Source organism: Geospiza fortis, unplaced genomic scaffold (genome assembly GCF_000277835.1).
Source record: "Geospiza fortis unplaced genomic scaffold, GeoFor_1.0 scaffold282, whole genome shotgun sequence".
NCBI classification, from domain to species: Eukaryota; Metazoa; Chordata; class Aves; order Passeriformes; family Thraupidae; genus Geospiza; species Geospiza fortis.
Genome location: NW_005054424.1, coordinates 730,933 through 743,726, shown reverse-complemented (window position 1 = coordinate 743,726; position 12,794 = coordinate 730,933). Strand labels below are relative to the sequence as shown.

Sequence of the window (12,794 nt, the reverse complement as noted above, 5' to 3'; positions counted from 1 at the left end):
ATGCTGAATATGAAACTGTTAATTGCATTTTTCAGAGACACGGCTACAAGGTGAAACTAATCATACAAATGATAACTGGGTTTTACCACCTACAGCGCTTTGGTATTGCACTTGCACTAATCTGTATTAAAATAGCCCATAAATTTTTACAGTAAAAGAAAAAGCAGGTCTTAGTATACCCTCCTGAATTTTGGGGGACATAAGGAATCAGGAAAATTAGATACACGTAACAAGGAAAGCAAACAAATTATTTTCTAACAAAAAAAAAATAGCAACTTTTTTTTTATTTTTAAGAAAATATGCCTTTGTTACAAAACAAAGAGAAGCATAATCTAATCAGCTCAAATGAAAATCCTTCTGGTAAAAGAGACTGGTAAAGATGTCAATGAATAGGAACTTTTGAGGGAATCAGTCCAATGGAAAATTTGGGATGAGGATGGAAAATGCTTGAATCAAAAGTCCTGAAGAAAAATGGATAGAGTATATTTATGGAGGGGTTTATTAGATACTTTAAAAACAGCAGGAGAATCCAATATATAAAACCTCAGACTGCTGACAGGATTTGGAAATACCCTAGTCTGAATAGGGACTTATGAAGAGGACATCATGTTTAACTGCCTCAAGTTTAAATACAATAATTCAGTATAGGAAAGGGCAAATTAATTTTTTTCACCTAGACTTTCCTATAAGTTAAGCCTTATTTCTCCAAGGGTAAAACCCATCCCAGTTATGGGAACCCTCACACGTGAAATACTTAGAAAAAGTAGTTAAATTAAATTCTTTAATAAAATTTTTGATGAAACAATGAAATTTGATTTTATCCTCAGGGATTTCTCAGTAGGGAAAAATAAACCTAACAAATTTTCTACAATTTTCTCCAGTAAATGAAGTTTTAACATTAGACAAAATTATGAGATTACATTTCTGATATGCATCTGGTGAATATTTAGACAGCAAATCTTGCCATTAATAACACTAAACCACAAACACTGCTACTACCATTACTTCATCCAATTGGAAGTACAGGGTATTTTGAGCATACTTGGCTAATTTTTTCCTGTGACAAATTAAATTTAAACAGTGATGAGAAATAAAACAAGGTCTTAACAACATCCGAATAAGTATGTTCAGTTGTCTTCAGGTAGGATAAAAACCACAATAATTTCGGGATCCATATTCCCACAATGCTCTAGAAAATTTAATCAGTTCACTGAATCTTTATGAGAAAAAAAATTATGATCTTTGTCATTACTTAGATAATTTCTGTCAGTCACAGAGAGTCAGAAAGAGACACAAAATCTCCTGTCATCAATTAGTTTGTCATAAAATTATCTCTATGCCTGTACCTTTGTCTCTTAGAACACAAAGCATGCAGCACAGCAAACATTTGGAGAGCACAAATATTTGCTAAACTAATGTATTTTGTGGTCAGCAATCACGTGTACATAACACTTAGACAGAAAAGAAAAGCATCAGGCAGAGGGAGTTTTCAAATGTTGCATTTGAAGAAGAGGATCAAAGTAAACACTGCAAAGAATAACCACAACTAGAGTAATACACTAGACAACTTCAATTGAAAGTGGCATGGCTTAAAGTAAGATAACAGGGCTGAATAATGCAAATGACCATGTCCCATGTGGGTTTGCACAAGAGATCCTAAAACCACAGAAAATTAGGAAAAAGGCATTGAAGAGCAGATTCTTGAAGAGATTTTCCTAAAAGAATAGAGAAAATGAGGACAGCTGGGAACCTTGAATGCACAGCAGGATGAGGGGCAAGGGAATGATTTGCTCTGTAATAAGAACTGAGGGAAACAGCGACAATTGTAGAAAGTGCATGAAGAAAACTAGCCAGGAATGAATGGCCCATGTGTTTCTGAACTGCACTGGCAATCAATCATCTGTTTTCCAGCAAAAGACAAAATAGAAATTTGAATCGCAACTGCTGCCAGGGTGTGCTTAGCCCACATCAGTCCAGCATTAAGACAGCAAAAGAAACTCTGTCAGACATGATAAAATGGTTATTAGAAGGGACATGTTTTCATGAGCTCCAGAAGACAGATGGGTCATGTCAGAAACGAACTGCATCTAAATGACATGCTTCTCTCCATTCCTTTGTGTATTTATTTACCTGAGCTTCCCATATTCGTGGGTTGATTCACAGGTTGCTAAAGACATCCAATACCACTGGCATATACACATCTGATAGCTGAACATCTGAATTATCTTCAGAACTTTCTTCTAACCAGGAATTTACTGCAGGTTTGTTCACTTCCACTGTCCATAATGTTAAACAACACAGATTTGTAAAATCTGTTTTGCAAGAATTTAGCAGCTATTCAAATGTGGCCAGAAATCATTTTGATTCCAATTGTTGCAACGTATAAATTCAAAGACCTTGAATCTTGGGATTAAAGTGAAAGAGAAAAAAATAAAGTAATTGAGATAATGATCAAAGGATAACAAAACACAATTGTTACTGAAGATTATAAAGTGCTGAAAAATCTGACTGATTATCTCTGCAAACAAGCTATCAGATTGCTGGAAATTGTTGGAAGCGTGGAGGCTATTAGGAAAAAAAAGATAGCTTTGCAATGAATGACAAAATTAGGATCTGCCTTGTATCCCAGAAGTTGTAGATAGATGAGCAACACATCCTCTGATTCCTGACAAAAAAACATTACTTTAAATTTACTGCATGAACAGTAGTTCAGTATCACAGTATGAGGAAACTCATAATTTTTGAATAAATCTTCCTGGCCACAGAAGGCAACTGTGAGGGTTAGGAGCAAGAGCAAGTATTTCAAGTTATGGTTTTAGAGATATAATAAGTGAGATGTAGGACAATTCCCAAGGCTTAATTGACCAGTTGGGATTACTTAATATACTCAGGTTAATAAACTCAAGGAAACAATTTAGGATGGAAGATCTCAGAGACTAAAACTGGAATCTTTCAAAATTATCTTTTTTTCTGGCATGACTTTTGTTCGGTTAATTTTCTTTCTTTTTTTTTTTTTATTTTTGCAAATAGGGTAATTCTGCTTTTCACATTTAAAATCCTGCCTTTTAAATCTATAATGTAGAAATAAACAGTTGCTACCACATTCAGAATACATGTGCTCAAAAAATATTCTCTTCCTTGAAGACTGTTTGATACAATAAAGACAAAAGAGGAGAGAAAGGGTGAGAATGAAACATGAAAGTCACTAAAATGGTAACTACACCTGCCTGGGGATATGCTGCTCATAGTTCTTGCTATGAGTTAGTGGGGCTTTTAATATAAAGGATTCAAAACCAGAAAATAATTCACATTAGTGACCTGAATTAGGAAGAGATGTTCATCCACCTGAAGAAGTCTAAGAATGGTGTGCCTACAATAACATCTATGACATGGATAAATCAAATAACAGTAACATTTTCTGTTGGTGGAACTCTTATGCTCCTTCACGTTGCTCCAGGTTTGCAATCCCATCATAATGAAGTAGGTATATACACAACAGGTAAGGATCCTGAGTATACTGGAAATCTGATTTTTTATTATTGTCTTCTCAATATTGCTACTTTTAAGATGTAATATCACCGGTAACAATCTTTACTATGTCAACAGGGAACTTCTCCAACTTGGTATCATATAGAAATGTTTTCTCTCTCCCAGGCACCATGGTGACTGCAGCACTAAAAATAAGCACTGTCTAAAGAGAGATGAATGAAAATCTGAGCGTAGCATCCTGCAAGTCACAGCCAACAAAACCACTGAAATTTGGATTAAAATTATGTGGAAAGAATACTCACTGTCATTTTTTCAACAAGCATCTGATATGCAAGTATCACAGAGCTGGAGCCACAGCAGCATGAGTCAGGAATATCTTTCCAGTCCTTCAACCAACTGGGACAGTTCCAACAGACTTCCACATACAGTTGACATAATTGTGCTTGGCTCAAAGTCCAAATGCTATGGTAGCCCTAGGGGTTGTAGTATCCTAAGGCTACAAGGTTTACCACTATATAATCATGATAAACCTGGTAAGTAAAACACCTAGACACACTGCTGCCCAAGGTGAACCCCATTGCTGTGACACATCTGCTTCTCCTGAATTATGACTGACCTGAAGAAAAATTTGCATTTTCTAAATTACAATGTTACGTCCAATATGTGTTAGAGTAATTCACCTGATGGATTACATAACTCCAAACAACTACTGAATGTCAAATTGGAAAGAAAAACTGAAGACTGCATATCTTGAGAAACATTTTAATCAGGAAGTATTTGAATTTTTAATCTGACCCATGGTATTGTGTGTTTACTACTTGTTTCTTTAAAAAATTTTCATAATCCTAATGTGAAAAGGAACAGTTCTTCCTCTGTGGATCATTGAGACTCCAGAGAGAGTAAACTCAAAGTCCAGGATAAGTCTAAATAGTGTAATTTACAGTAAAAAGCAGTAAAGTATTTCTTAGATTTACAAAATAATCATCTATACCAATGTAAGGTAGTAGAGGAAAATAAAGCCCTGGTTTATCCTTGCAAGGTTTCCACAAGTAGAGTTTACCACACTCACCCCCAATGGATAGAATACCTTTATTTCTCTCACAAAATAGAAAAAAGAAATGCCTTCTGGGTTAAAAGTAAATGAAAAGAAGGGATGCAAGAGCATCTTTTAGTCTGTGTTCCTAGACCTGGGTTAACATTATGCTTTTCATTCCTCCAAATGATATGGTTGCCATGTCAAAAGCAAGCCAGTGTGCACAATACCTGAAGACCATGACATTTATCAAGAGTCTGAAAGGCAGAAACTTTTGAGAGTGACATTATTTCACATCCTAGGTATACAAAACTTTACACAAAGTGATGCAGTGCTGGCTTGCAGTTTTGGAGTGATTGAGAGGACAGGGGCAGCCAGCTCAGACATCCCTGTGAATGTGAAGATTTAGGAGCAAACCAACTCTGAGCAGGAGAGGACAAACCAAGTGAGTGACCTGAGGCTCACCACAGGGATCTGCCAGCACTTGTGACAAGCCTGGTGATTTGGTTGTGTGGACTCACTGTGAACAAATTAATTCATTGAGTTGAGACCATCAGGTGAGATGATAAAGATAAAATAAACCAGGTTTTACAATAGGGAACACAGGTAAACTCAGTAATCAAGTTGGAAATACGTTTGTTGAGGTGTTGGTACTGAAGATTTAAATTTGCATTGAAAAAATTTTAGAATCTATAGATAATTTAATCTATTTTATAATAGATTCAGTTAAAATACATTGGTTAAATGTAATTGTAGCTATTGAACCTGCACATAACTTAGATAACATCATGTAGCACCTTTTAGACTTAGCAAAATGTATGACATATAAATAAGGAATTTTTAGAGTAGATTTCTCTAGTTAGTAATCTGTAATGTTAATTACACAAACAAACAATACTTCTTCATTTTAGTCTTCCCAAAGCAACCAGTGAAAAGAATGAAAAAAGGAAATGCGCAAGGTTTAAATAGCAAATTGAAAACAGATACAGAAACTAAAAAGAAAGCCAAAAGAGCAAACAATTCCCTTTGACCATTTCCTTTCCTTTTTCTAATTCTTTTTCAAAAAAATATCTTCTCAAATAACAGCAAAGTGAGCAGTCATGATTGCTAGAGTAGTTGCTAAAAAGTTGCAAAAGTATTTTCCGGCAACAGTCATGAGATTTTGAAAGTAAAAACAAGAAGAGATGTACGGTACATTTCATGTATTGATTGACCTTTGTATATGACAGAAAAGTACTTTCACTTTGTGAGCACAAATTACAAGAAGAAAGTTTAAGGCAACACTTCTACCTCTGTACTCTCAGACCTCATTTTTCTTTTCAAGACTATAATAAAGTCCAACCTGCAGTTCCACTACCCTAGTGTAAGCACAAATTGGCTGAAGTGTGACACTTCCTAGAGCTTCCCAGATTCTGGGAAGAAATGCATACTGACAAAAGTGTTATCACCTCCCACATGTTCCACTACATCCCAGCCCAGGTAGAAGTGGGGATCACAGCCCTCCTCAGGGAAATAAGAGCAGAAGAAAATTGTATCCAGGGCACTGGAGCCGTACATTGACTGTGGCCAAGGCTGAAAGATGAAATTTGCCCTCTTCAAGACATGGAAAAGGACACTTTCTTAATAGGCAGGGCAGGTTTTTTGAAATCTGGATCACAGAAAACCAGTTGTTCTAATTCAAAGGTTTGTAGCTGGAACATGAGGTTATATACAAAAAACATATCCTCTAAAAGTAGAGAAATACAGGATCAGAGAATCATTGGATGGTTGGGTTGGAAGGGGCTTTAAAGACCATCTGGTGCCAGCAGTCCAGGTTGCCCAGAGCCCCACCCAGCCTGGCTTTGAACAGTTCCAGAGATGGGGCATCCACAGCTTCTCTGGGCAGCCTGTGCCAGGGCCTCACCACTCGTAACAGATGAGTGGTTCTTTAAGGAATGCTCTGAGATTTAACGCCTACTTGTTCAGCCACATCAGGATGTCTTAGAGAGGAGGAAGCAGACCTAGTTCACCTTTTACAAAGCTTCTACCCAGAAACATTTTTTCCCCAGCAATAAAACTATTGTATTTTGCTAGAGAGAACATTTTCAGGCTCATTTTGTCCCCCATATATTTTCAGCCCTGGTTGAAATAAGCATAACCATATATCAGTTAGGAAATCCTCATCAATCCTTGAATTTCAGACAGAGCTAATTCTTTTATTGCACCATCTTGGAAGACATGCCACTAGTCATTACATTTTATTTTCCTGTTTTCATTTCTAGTACTGCAACCAGTAATTCAAATTTCCTCATATTTCCAGGAATGCAGTCAGGTAAAGGAATGGATCTGTAACTATACTTTTAATGATTGGCTCAAAATCAAATTGTTGCTGTAGATATGGATATTTTATCAATATATTGCTAAAAAGGGGAGGGGAGGGGAAAAAAGCAAACCAAAGCCTGGGACTAAAATAATTCCAGAGATCAAGTCCACTTATCTCTAGAAGGGATGCAGTATGATGTGAAAAAAACCTTCATATAGTAACAAAGGTAAAGACCAGAAAGAAATGTAAATAAATAGAGAAGCATATATTACCAAAGTCAAGCTTTATGGATTAGTGAAACAGAAACCCCCCTACGGGTGCAGAATAAAAATTTCCTTTCAGTTTATTCTCTGTTGTATAGGTTACTTTTCCATTTCAGTGACTTCAGTAACAGAGGCAATTGGTTGTTATTGACCATTTGTATGGGGTTTCATTGGCAGTAGCATTTTGAGGGGAAAAGTGCCTTTCCAAAAGATCCTATGTTGCTTTAAAGCATGTAACAGTTTCAGTATGCCAAATGCAGGTCGTGCTGTGAGCCATCACAGCAGTACTCAGATATTGATTTAGATAGAGACTAGAGAGCTGGGGAAGATAGAAAGGGCACAGTGTGCTTTCTGATGCGTATGCATTATTTAGCTTTCATAGTTTCATCTGAAGTTAGTGCCTATTTAGATAAAATTATAGAATCGGTATCACTGTGCTCAATACAGGTACATCAAATTACCTCTGAACCAAAGAGATACAAATGATATGGCTTATTTCTCCTTGGAGCTACTACAAAAATGGCTTTTAGTGATGATCCCTTTTTTTTTCACCTTGAAAAATATACCTGGAAAAAGTACCATGTTGTGACAAACAAAGAAAAATAGCATCTTACCTGCTTGGTTCCCAGAGAGTTACCCTAGAGAAATCTACCACGCAAATTCCACTGATTCTAATACTTATAAATGTCAAATAATTGACTTGACACAACTAATTGGGAAATTCTCCAATACTGAAACATGCTAACTTTCACAGAGCAAGGAAGACAAGAGCAAAAGAAGAATGCAAGGAAGATGTATTCCACTAACAAATGTAGAAAAGAATGGAGAGGTCACAAGAGATCATAACATTTACATTTGTAGCTTGGATTAAAGTTCCAGTGTTTTATTTTTACTTCCATACTCTCTTACTATGTCTTAACCTGGGGCAGAAAAATAGCAGACTCAAATCACCATAAATCATAATTTTGAGGGGGCCATATCTTGTACTTGAAAATGCAATTACAATAATTTTGCAACATTTTCCACATGCAGAAATAACCATGAGAAAAAGCTGAGACCCATATGCCACTAAGAAATATTTTGAATAGACCTTTCTGTTTAGAGTTTCATATTTTGCAATTCTTTCCAAATTTGTCTACTATAATAGGGCCATGTGGAAATGACTGACAAATTCTAAAGTTTCAGAAGACAGCCTTCCTCCTTATATTCATCTGTTCATTCTGATCCTGACCTACCAGCCATTTGCACAGGAACATCCCTAATTAGCAGTATTAGCATCAGAAGGATTATTGTGTGAATAAGCACTTGCAGACCAAACTGAAACATGCACAGACTCTGATAACAAGCTGACAAATAAATATATTCACACAGAAACACTTATGTGACTTAGCAGTGCAGGAACATTGACTTCCAGTCAAACACACACAAGCAGAGGATTCCTACACAGGAACCTCTGAGAGCTGAAACCTTCTAACAGCAATGAGCCATTTTCTAATGAACAAATTAAATGTTTCTTGCTGTATTTTTCTACCAGAACATTAGATATTTACTTGATATTAAAAATTACCTTACACTTCACTTGACAAGTGAGTTCATCTTTTAAGGAAAAATAACCCAAATCTATCTGTCACAGGCATCATCACCAACTGTACTGCACATATATATTTAGTAGAGGTTAAAAACCACAACACACTAATTCTACCAAAAATGTATGTAATGGCGGGTGATTTTTTCACTGACAATGATTTATTTTTAAACATGATAACAATAAGAAAGATTGTTATCATGTTTAAAAATATAATTTTAAATTATATTTAAAAATATAATTTTCTGAATACAAAAAACTCAATTACATATGGCATAAGGACGAACCTATTTTAATTAAAAAATAAAAATTTCCAATTATAATTAATATTGGTAATTATATTTTATAACTTAGGAGATAACTCAGAAACACAGTATCGTTCTGGGCACATTTGAAGTTTTATCTTTAAAGTTACTATTCTATATTTACTAGAGGTGGTTCTGACACAGAAGTGGACAAATAGACAGAAAGATTACATTTTGCTGTGGAACTGCATGCAAAAATGTTGCTGTAGTGGCTTCTTTTCTATTTTCCATTGTTTAATTTAAAAATCTCTTGAAGATTTCAAGGATTGCTTGACATCAATTAATGAATTTCAATTCCTTAACTGATATCAAGCAAAACTTCAAAATGGCATTTAAAATATGAAGTATTCAGTATTTTATTATTTAAATGTGGGTTAAATCCCATTTTGTCTAAAAGGATACCACCAAACAAACCTCCTCTGTGCTACACACAAATAACCCCACACCAGATCATAGGAAAAATTTATTGGGAGAATATTTCTGATAGCAAGCCGAAGTTCTGAACATAGTGCTGTAAACAAAAACTAAGGAGATGGACGTGTCAGGAGAGGAAGAATACTCCTTCCCATCTTTACTCTTTGAAGAAAAAATTGCAATTATGATGCTGCAATTCAGCAATTCAGCAGCATCATAATTTGGGGCCCAGGTCCTGCTGGTCTTTTCTGCACACTTTTCCTGCTAAAAACATCACAAGGACAGCTGCTTTCACAGGATTTTACTTGGAGTCTCAGGAGATCTTCTTGTTGTGTTACCACAGTTCTTTGAATGACAGTCAGACAGCAAAAACAACAAGAACAAGATCCAAAGAGAGGAAGGAGTGAGGATTGGGATTGTAAAGAGGCAGGGAAGTATAAAGAAAGATAAGGAAAAATGGATTATGAAAAGGGAAGGATCATAAAATATCAGCAAAAAGAGGGAGCGGGGGAACCAGAAAACTAGACAAAGATAGAAATTAAGTGAAAAGGTTTACAGTAAAGAAGTTTTTAGGAAAATACAAAGGAAAAGAGGGAAAGAAGGGAAGGGAAGGGAAGGGAAGGGAAGGGAAGGGAAGGGAAGGAGGGAAGGGAAGGGAAGGGAAGGGAAGGGAAGGGAAGGGAAGGGAAGGGAAGGGAAGGGAAGGGAAGGGAAGGGAAGGGAAGGGAAGGGAAGGGAAGGGAAGGGAAGGGAAGGGAAGGGAAGGGAAGGGAAGGGAAGGGAAGGGAAGGGAAGGGAAGGGAAGGGAAGGGAAGGGAAGGGAAGGGCTTTAACATAGATGAATTAAAATAGATGGTTTGAGTAAGGCCTGACTGCAACTTGCAGTAAGAGGCAAGAGATGAACAGAAACCAGATGCTGTGAAACTATGAAGACAGACTAGACAAACTGCGAGTAAATGGCATTTACAAAGCAAACCCAGCTTAGAATACATGTGTTATTTTATTTTCCATTAGTAATAGAAACATGTGTTGTGTTTTTACTATCCATTTATAACTTCACTAAAGCCTTGCAGGAGCAGGTAGGACGAATAAGAGCTTGCCTGACACAAGTCTGGTAAATGATTGATTTTTCTGTATTCACCATATGTTGTATTTTTGGCATGTGTTTCTTCTCTTCTCTGCAATAATGTTGACATCAAGCTAAAATCACTCTCTACATGCACATACAAACACAGAAAGTCAAGACGCAAAAGTGTTTGCTTTTCTTCACAATTAAAAATATTCATATTATATAAATTATACCCATGGGAGTCTGTTTCTCCAATGAGAGTGCATGTAAAATTTTATTCACTTCCTTTCCAGGCACTGGGGACTCTGGCATTTACGTGTGCAGTGACCATAATGGTGGATATTCAGATAGGAGAGGGAAGAGATGAGTCATGATTTGAAAAGAGGACTTAAAAAGGAATTAAAGGTAGCAGCAATCATTGTGTGCTTTAAGCCTGAACTGAGGGCCAGGGATGTCAAAAGGAATGCTTTCATTAGCTTCAGTTCCCTCTGACTTGAGTTCTTTTACCTTCTAGAGGGCAGGAAGGATTATGTTTTGGAAGGATGCGAGATTGAAATCATACACAGGCATTAAAAATGCCTCTTCTCTGCCTCAAGTATGGCACAGTAACAATTGTGTGATGGGGGCTGAAATAAGACTGGCAACTCACAGTCATGAGAGCACAATCATATTCATATCACTTACCAGAGTTTAAAAACATTATTATGTTTTTCCTCACATTACCTTGCTACTTATTTTCCCTATTCTTTTCATTTTTAGGGATTAAGCACAGAGAAAAAAAAAACTAAAATGCCTAGTATTGTGATATTTCTGTAAAACAATCACTTCATGTAGACTCTAACAGTTAAGTAATGTTAACTACAAGGCAGTATTTTGACTAATTGGCAAAATAACATCTCCTCAATATTACAGTCTTCTTTTTTTCCCTCAATATTGCAGACGAATAATATGATTTTAATAGATAAAACTTCTCAAGTCTCCACAGGCAAAAAAAGCGTAATAAGATGCAAAATGTTATACTTCTTCTAGTCTGCCTCTCTTCTCTTTCTCCCCATGTCCAAATCCCCAGAATACATGTGAAAAAAATCAGTGACAGCATGAACAAAATAGGACAACTACAAGTATGCAGATGTGTAATTTTCACACTTTTTTTTTCTCGTGTAGTTTTCTAGAATTAGCTTTCTAAAGAAAAAAAAGGAGAGGCATTAAAATTTCTAAATCTCTCTTTTCCATCTTAAAATATTAAAATATTGCTAGTACATGAACTGAGGGGGTTATGTCTATTTTTACTTTAGAGAACATAGATAAAAGGCAGGCAAAACATCTTTTTTTTTTTTTTCTGGACTGCTTCACATGCACATACACCCCTTTCCAGTGTTGTTTTAATCTCAACTGGAGGTGACTACTCATTTGTAAAAGAAAAGAGGTTAAGAGGCACTAAATAAAGATGACAGATAGCTTCATAAAATAATTTAAATTACTCTGAAAAAGAACTGGGTAGAAAACAAAGATGACGCTGTTTACAGTAACAATATTTAAAATGTATTAATTAAACCCAGAGCAGAACTACAAAAGGGAGAGGTGCTTTGAAGATGGAAAGCTCTGAATGCCACAGAAAGCTTTGAAGTTTCTCAGTTTCCTTTGTTTCTCACTCATAATACATGAGGACACTCTGCAGTAGCTAAGCTTTAACTTTCAAGGGACCTTTTTCTGTTTGTTCCACCATTAATGAGAAAAAAAAAAAAAAGAATCATACCCTGCTCTTGCTCTTCATCTTTAGAATTCATGGCAGAGCAATCCACTGCTGCCATGAGAGATTCTGGTTCCTGTTTGGGAGGGCTGATTTAATCTGCTGAAGGTTACACTGCCATCAGTTGTGCCAAACCTGTGCCAGCCTTTTGTACAAATTAATCAAAGCAGTCACTTAGTACAACTTCCATTACACAGCAGAGGCAAAGGCAGCAGAGCCACAGCTTCAAACCGAGACTTAAAACTGAACCTAAAAGTTTTAGTTTAATGTTCTACCACTTTTCTCTCTGTTCCTCTCCAAAATGTTTTCTCTGACAGTCATTTTAGCAGAAAGTTAGGTCAATAGTAGCACGAATTTTCTACTGCTACCTTACTCATGAATGAGGATATACAAATCAAGGGAAAAGGAAAAGTTTGAGGAGATTTTCCCTTGGTGTACCTGGAAGCTGTCCTTGAGTCCAATATTTGAATATATTGAATCAGAAGGATAATTCACACATATCTATAGGTTTTTTGACCTTCCAAGAGGAAAAAATAACTTAATTTCTTGCTCATGATTCCTGCAGCAACAGAGGTGATTCCCTT

The 12,794-nt window shown here is 36.2% G+C and overlaps 1 protein-coding gene across 1 annotated transcript in view; it reads right to left on the bottom strand.

Annotated features, from left to right (window-relative positions):
* LOC115948536 (receptor-type tyrosine-protein phosphatase N2-like) overlaps positions 1 to 12,794 on the bottom strand; it is a 175,047-nt gene that overhangs the window by 85,596 nt on the left and 76,657 nt on the right. The window lies entirely within an intron of this gene.